This window comes from Pinus tabuliformis, chromosome 8, assembly GCF_031772625.1.
Source record: "Pinus tabuliformis cultivar Carrire ecotype Pingquan chromosome 8, CPIR1, whole genome shotgun sequence".
In the NCBI taxonomy this organism is placed as follows: Eukaryota; Viridiplantae; Streptophyta; class Pinopsida; order Pinales; family Pinaceae; genus Pinus; species Pinus tabuliformis.
This window is the reverse complement of record NC_142294.1, coordinates 459,765,125-459,773,228: the sequence shown is the minus strand read 5'-3', so window position 1 is coordinate 459,773,228 and position 8,104 is coordinate 459,765,125.

Genomic DNA, 8,104 nt, shown 5'->3' with positions numbered 1-8,104 from the left:
ATTGCATGGATCAATTTACTTCACCAAGTTGGATCTTCGTTCATGATATCATCAAATCAGAATGAAGACTGAAGACATTCCAAAAACAACATTTAGAACTCATGAGGGTCATTATGAATTTTTGGTCATGCCTTTTGGCCTTACCAATGCAGCTTCTACATTTCAAGGTTTGATGAATTCCATTTTCAAACCCTTCCTTAGAAAATTTGTGTTAGTATTTTTTGATGATATACTAATCTACAACAAGTCTTGGAAGGATCATGTTGACAATGTTGACAGGGTGCTACAACTATTAGAGGAGAAACAATTATATGCAAAAAGATCCAAATGTTTCTTTGGAGTACAAGAGGTGGAATATCTGGGTCATATTGTATCTCATGAAGGAGTTAAGGTAGACCCTAGCAAAATTAAAGCCATTAAGGAATGGAAAATCCCCACATAAGCATCTGCAAGGATTTCTTGGGTTGACAGGGTATTATCGCAAGCTTGTTAAGAATTATGGAAGAATAGCAACACCTCTAACAACATTATTGAAGAAAGATGCATTTTCATGGACTCTAGAAGCAACAAAGGCCTTCGAACATCTTAAAGAGGCAATGTGCCAAGCATCAGTCTTAGCTACACGGGGCTTCACAAAAACCTTCATTATGGAATGTAATGCTTCAGGAAATGGAATTGGTGCTATTTTAATGCAAGATGAAAGACCCATTGCTTTTGAAAGCCGTCCAATCAAGGGAAAGTTTTTACACAAAGCTATTTATGAGAAGGAAATCTTGGCAATACTACATGCACTTAAGAAATGGCGGCCCTACCTAATGGGAAGACACTTCAAGGTAAAAACAGATCATGATAGCCTTAAATACTTTTTAGAACAAAGATTATCCTCTGAAGAGCAATAGAAGTGGGTCACAAGATGTTGGGTTATGACTTTGAAATCATCTACAAAAAAGGGAAGCAAAATGTGGTGGCAAATGCACTCTCAAGAAAGGATGAGGATGTCAAAGCGTTGTTGTGCGCCATTTCTATTATCAAGCCAGAGTGGATAAATGAAGCAAGGGAGGAGTGGAAGAATGATGAAGAAGTGTGGGCACTTATTTGAAAGCTACAAGAAGATTCCACTACGTTTGATACATTTAGCTGGCAAAATGATTCATTATGGTACAAAGATTGCTTATACCTCTGTAAGAATTCGCAACTCAAACAAAAGATTCTTATGGAATTGCACACTTCTCCCTTAGGAGGGCACTCAAGATTTTTAAAAAGTTACCATAGGGTTAAGAAGGAATTTTTTTGGGATGGCCTTAAATAAGATATTCAAAAGTTTGTGGCAGAATGTTTGGTTTGCCAACAAAATAAAGTTGAAACAATTAAGACACCGGGTCTATTACAACCTTTATCCATTCCAAGACAATGTTGGGAGGAGGTTTCAATGGATTTTATCACAGGTTTTCCCAAGTGTGAGGGAAAGAGTGTCATCATGGTGGTAGTTGACAGACTTACCAAGTATGCACACTTTTGTGCATTATCACATCCATTGAAAGCCAGTACAATTTCTACTGCATTTATGGAAATAATTCAAAATCTACATGGAAACCCAAAGATTATTCTAAGTGACAGAGATCCCATTTTCACTGGAAATTTTTGGACATAATTATTTTCTTGTCTTGGTACTCAGTTAGCTCATAGCTCATCTTATCATCCTCAATCTGATGCACAAAATGAGATAGTAAACAAATGTTTGGAGGGATATCTTCATTGGTTTGTATATGATAAATAGACACAATGGGTCAAATGGTTGCCTCTGGCTGAATGGTGGTATAACACTTCCTTCCATACAACAACAAAAATGACCCCATGTATGGCACTTTATGGATATCAGCCACCATCCATCACATCATATTTAAGAGAAAATTCTAAGGTTCAAGCAGTGGAACATCACATTGAACATCAACAACAAGTCCTCCAACTCTTAAAGGAAAACCTCGTGTTGGCATAGAATAGAATGAAACAACAGGTAGATCAACATCGCAGCGAAAGAAGTTTTGATGTAGGCGATTGGGTATTCCTACGGCTACAACCATATAAACAAATGTCCCTCAAGCAAGATAAGAAGGATAATAAATTATCACCAAAGTATTATGGTTCGTACAAGGTGTTGCAAAAAAATTGGTACTATGGCATAGAAATTGGAGCTTCCTACAGCGTCTCGAGTGCACCTAGTTTTCCATGTTTCATGTTTAAAGAAGGTTATAGGCGACAATCTCCTAGTTCAAACAATATTGCTTGAACTTGACGAGGAAGGAAAAATTATATTGGAACCAGAAGCAGTCACAGAAAAAAGAACTCGACAGTTATGAAATAGATCAATCTCGGCGTATCTCATCAAGTGGAAGAACTTATCCACTGAAGATTCCACATGGGAGGATGAGAATTTTATACGGAAGCATCGAGAACTACTCAATCGTTGAGGACAACACTTTTTTTGAAGGAGAGGGGCATGATAGGTTCCTATAATACTAGTGGTTACCCCATTACTATTGTATTTGTATCCCTTATTAATATTGTTGTTCCCTTATTGTCCCCATATTTTTATCATTGTGCCCCATAGAATCCATCTATTGTTATTTTTATGGCTTTATATTATTATTGTTAGGTCAACTGGGTTATATTATGACTCCTTAGATGCCTATCTATCGAAAGGAGGTTTTGTCATTTGTATCATCCAAGAATTGTTCATTTATGTAATGTAAAGGAGGTTGCCCCTTCTACGAGGCTGAATTCTAAGGCGTTGATCTATTTTCTTTATCTTTTTCTTGAGCTGGTTTCATAATAGTCTACACATGACTATATAAAGATCAATCAACCATTACATACACAATAATTTTAATCAGTTCCACCTAAATCAATGAATTGAATGAAAGGCGAGGGAAATGAAAGTTGAAAATTAAAACTGAGTTAAAAATACCTTGTGAGCTTGCGCTGCACTTGCCATAAGGTTGGGATTGGAAAAATCAATGTAAGAAAGATTCACAAGCTTAGAATAATCTACCTCAGTCATTGTTAAATATGTCTTTTGTCATTTGTTTCTTCTAAATATTCGATACCTTAAAACTATGCCCTGTTCACGTATACCAGTACATAGCTACTTCTCCTCTGCTATCAATGAATGTGAAAAGAAACCTCTGTTATCAATGAATGTGAACATAAACCTCATAACATGACTGCTAAGTTTATTAGTGTTTCCATTATGACTAGTCACCTAGGAATGGATGAACAACCTCCATTACCTCCCATTGCACTTTCTTGAGTGTTGCCAGAACCTCCTGCAAACTTTAGAGTGTTACATCAATCAGAGAACTGGAATTTTTTGAAATGTCCTACAGATAGGCAACCCTTCATAGGGAGTTTTATAATATTATTTAAATTAGTTTAGAAACTTGTAAAAATCAAAATTTAAATTTCTTTTGACTCGTAAATTTCACCAGGAACTTCTCTGACATGCTAGAGGGCTTCAGAAGGGCTGTGACGTGTTCAAATTTGAACATTGATTATGAGACTCACTCAAACTATATATGTCTCCTTATATTAAGCATTGAAGGAATTACAAATTTATGTGATACCTTTATCATGACTTGCATATTGAAATATTTGATTTATAATGTATACTGAATTTTTCTTAATAATATTTTTAAAATTTCACATATAAACTTCACAATAAGAAATTGAAAAAATAATATATCTTATTATGAAAACATATAATAATAAAAAAAGATAAAATAAAATAAAATTTTGGGAAATACTAAATCCATTTATGGATGGGAAAATATATTTTTAAACAACTAAAATTAATATTTTACTAAAAAATAAAAATCATAAAATTCTAAGAAAATTAACAAAATCATTTAATGATACCAGTTATAAAATAATCCCAAAAAAATCTTAGAAGTGTTTATTATTATGGTCTACATGCACACTATAAATAAGAGTAAATATAATATTCCATGTTTAATTCATTACATTCATATAAAAGATAAATGCTATTAATATTATTATAATTTAATATCTATCAACTCTCTCGCTCTCTATATATATTTAATTAACTACTTCATCAATATTACTCAAAGTGAAATAAAAAAATAATCTATTTATTACATTCGTATAAAAGGTAAGTGCTATCAATATTATTATAATTTAATATCTATCAACTCTGTGTATATATATCTAATTAACCACTTTATCAATATTACTCAAAGTGAAATTAAAAAAATAAGCTATTTCTTCACTAAGCTTGTTTAGATTCAACCCTTTAATAGTTTTATTAATTAATATGATTCATGATCATCTTAAATTCGTGAATTTCATAATCATATTAATTAAATTATTATTTACTAGTAATTGCACTAGATGTTGCAAAGGAAATGTCATAAGGCTATATCATATAGCATTAATTTATGCTTCTTTGACAATTGTTGAAAGCCAGAAAAATATCAACAAAGAGACAAGAGACGAAGCCAAGGAGATCACAACCTCAAAGCATGAGAAGAGGAAACTTCAGCTCACATATCAAATGTAAGTGCTAGTATTGTGGAAAACTAGTCATTATGTGAATGATTGTAGAGATGAAGATTGAATTTTCTAATGTAAAGTGTGAAGAGAAGAGAGATCTTAAACTCTTTATTACTTCATTGTTGACCAAAATATGCTTAAGGAGATATTAAATAGACCACATGACATGAAAAAAATGAGTGGTTTGCCTAATTGAATGAAAATAAAAGTCATCAAGAGATGAGAAGGCACACACGGTCAGAGGCAAATGAACAAACACAATGAAAGTACGTAATGGATGTGCTAAATATGTCGAGTATGTACATATTGGGCCTAAAGAAGAAATTATAGATGACAAATACTCACCAAATATTGAAGCATCATTCCAAGATTAATTCATCTAGAAAATTGTATATTCAAAATAGTTTACACAATTCTTTACCATTATATTTATCCCCGGGTAAGTGACCTATACCAGAGCATGATGAGTGCTACCATAAATAGACATGATAGAAACAAGCTAGGCTACCATTTTCTTTGTCGGGCCCTTCATTGCAGCTGCAAAGAAGTCTTCCATTTTTCCACTTCTTAACATAAAACAAAGAAAATCAATACTGGTCCCTTATAACCAGTTCAAAATTTAACCAAGTGTAGGAGGAAATGCATCATCCCAATGTGATCACTCCTTCAGGTCTGATAGCATAGGTGCCCTTCGCACTTCAAATCTCAACACTCAAAATTGAGGACATTAGTATAAATGCTTCAATTAAATGTGAGGGACGAGGTGACACCTCACAATCGTTCCCTTCGGATACATGAGAAATCCATGCATATTGTAGAAGATTAGGAAGTGTCTGCCATGTTATTGTTTTAATCCAACAAATTTTGGCCAAGAATATCTAACTCATGTCATGCAGTCGAAAGTGTAGAGATCATTCAAAATAGGGAATGTTTGAGATGTTGATTTTGGTCAAGAATATCTAACTCATGTCATGTAGTCGAAAGTGTAGAGATCATTCAAAATAGGGAATGTTTGAGATGTTGATGTGGCACTACTTTCATGGAAAAAGGTATACAAAATGGTTGTCAATCTCTAACCCATAACCTTAATGGTTATTTTTCTACAGGTTCCATGTTAGCAAATCCACATAAGAATCTGACTAGTGTAAAAAATATAAGAGTTCAATTTATTAGTGGATGTGAAAATATAGAGAACGAATATCTTATCTCTATAGCCATTAATTTGCCTTGATATTTTTAAGTGTTTGTAGCAAGTCTCAGCTTATCAACACGAGTTATGTCCTTCACATTTAAAAATCTAATAAGATTGCTCTTACTGGATGAGAAAAAAAGAAACTATATGATGAAGAAGAGAGTTGTGAACATGCCTTTGTGTTAAAGCACAAGGGAAAAGGAATGCAATGTTTGGCCACCAAAGTGACAAGAGATGAATCCAAAGAGATCACAACTTAAAAGCATGAAGAAGAGGAAAATTCAGCCCAAGTATCAAATGCAAGTGTTTTTATTGTCGAAAACCTCGTTATTATGAGGAGGATTGTAGAAATAAAGTATGGATTTTCAAATGCAAAGTGTGAAGAAAAGGGATATTTTAGAGTATTTGTTACTTCACTATTGACCAAAAATATGCTTAAGGAGATATTAAATAGACCACGTGACACAAAAAAAATGAGTGGTTTGCCTAATTGAATGAGAATAAAAGTCATCAAGAGACAATTGTTTCAAGAGATGAGAAGGCACACATGGTCAAAGGTGAAGGAACAAAACCAATGGAAGTGCCTAATGGAGGTGTTAAAGATGTGGAGAATGTACATACTAGTACTAGAGAAGAAACTATAGACAACAAATACTAAAGCATCATTACAAGATTAACTTTGATGGAAAGGGTTTCATTCTATCAAAGATGATAATATCATATACAAAATAATGGTGTATGTGAGATATAGGTTGAACCCTAGTGAACCCTAATGGAATACACAATGGAAATAGCTCTAAGAAAAGGTAGTAGAGATGGTAAAATAAATGGTCCTTGCAATTTGGAAGAAGAACGATATGTTTAATTATATTTGACTTTTATTGATAGGAATTATCCCATGTTTTCCTTTGGCATTGGGTCTCTTATTTATACCAGAGTCTTCTAGGTGGTTGGTGAGTAGTTTCATCTCCCGAGGTTTGATTTTGTTCGGCAATAATGTTAAACTGCATTGAAAATAATTTTCCTCGCTTGTTCCTTCAAAAATAAATAATGAATTTTACCTAAAACTATGCTCATGTATAGGATTAAATGCTTTGAAACACAAATTGTCTGTATATTTTTTTGAGGAATGGGGAAATTAGAATAATAACTATTGCACACATGACAGTGTATAAAATGGGGCATCTGAGAAAGTAAACATAGTTATACCTTATAATTGAAATGTTAAAATCCATTATTGGTTCTATGTGTATAGTGTTTAATAATTTTTGGTCTATTGTAGGCATAGGTTGGTCGGAACGAAGAGTTTGAAGCAACATTGCAAGCCCTTCCTAGAGAAGATTGTGTTTTTTCTGTTGAACCAACTGAAATCAATGTACTTACTTATGTTTTAGATGTTACATATATAGATTATTATTTTATAGTCACCATAGTAATTCATTAAAAAATAATATTAATCTTGATTGAAGAAAGTGGTGATGGACTATGATTACAGGTAATTAATTTCAAACTAGTCATAATATCAAAAGACAAATTTAAGCTTGTCATACTTATTCCTCATGGAATACTGGGAATACAACCCTCTACTTTGCAAGAGAGTGCAACAAAGTTAGATATTCTTCCTAAGGGATGAATAATGGACTTCTTCCAATTTAGATATGCACATTTTGTTATTGTAAGTAGAAATCTCTTAACAATATAGTTTGCAAAAAAATTTAACTATTTTTTATCAGAATCATCATAGTTGTTATAAACATTGTATGTATACACTGAAGTTGGTTTGTTGGTGTTTCAACAACCAAGATGAATAATCCCAACAAAATTATATTTGCAACAAAGGTGTGAAATAAGGTATACAAACAAGGCAGTCAAATATAAATCTGGTAGTAACCTTGAGAGCCTGAGTGTTTTGATTAACCTTATGAGATTTGTCATTGTAATCACGTGAAAAATGAAAATCAACATCAACTGAAAAAATAAAATGGTCATTAGAAAGGTAAGAATTGAGTCACAAATGTGCATTGTGAAACCAAAAAATGCAACCCTCCTAAAAAATCGAACAAATAAAATCTCATGCAACATTGTAATTAAAAGAAAAGTTATAGTAAAAAACATGTTCAATTTGCAATGATTTTGTCTGCAAATGCAAGATACATAAAACAATTTTTTGAAACAGCGATTGACAATTGAATCACTTGGTAAACTAGGATTTAGAAGCATGGTAACCATGTTATCAACATGAAACGATGCTATGTGGAATTAATAGAAATGTGATGTTAAGTATAGAACTTTATGTAAAATAAATGATCTATGAAGACTCTAATAGCCATAAAAGTGACAAAACTA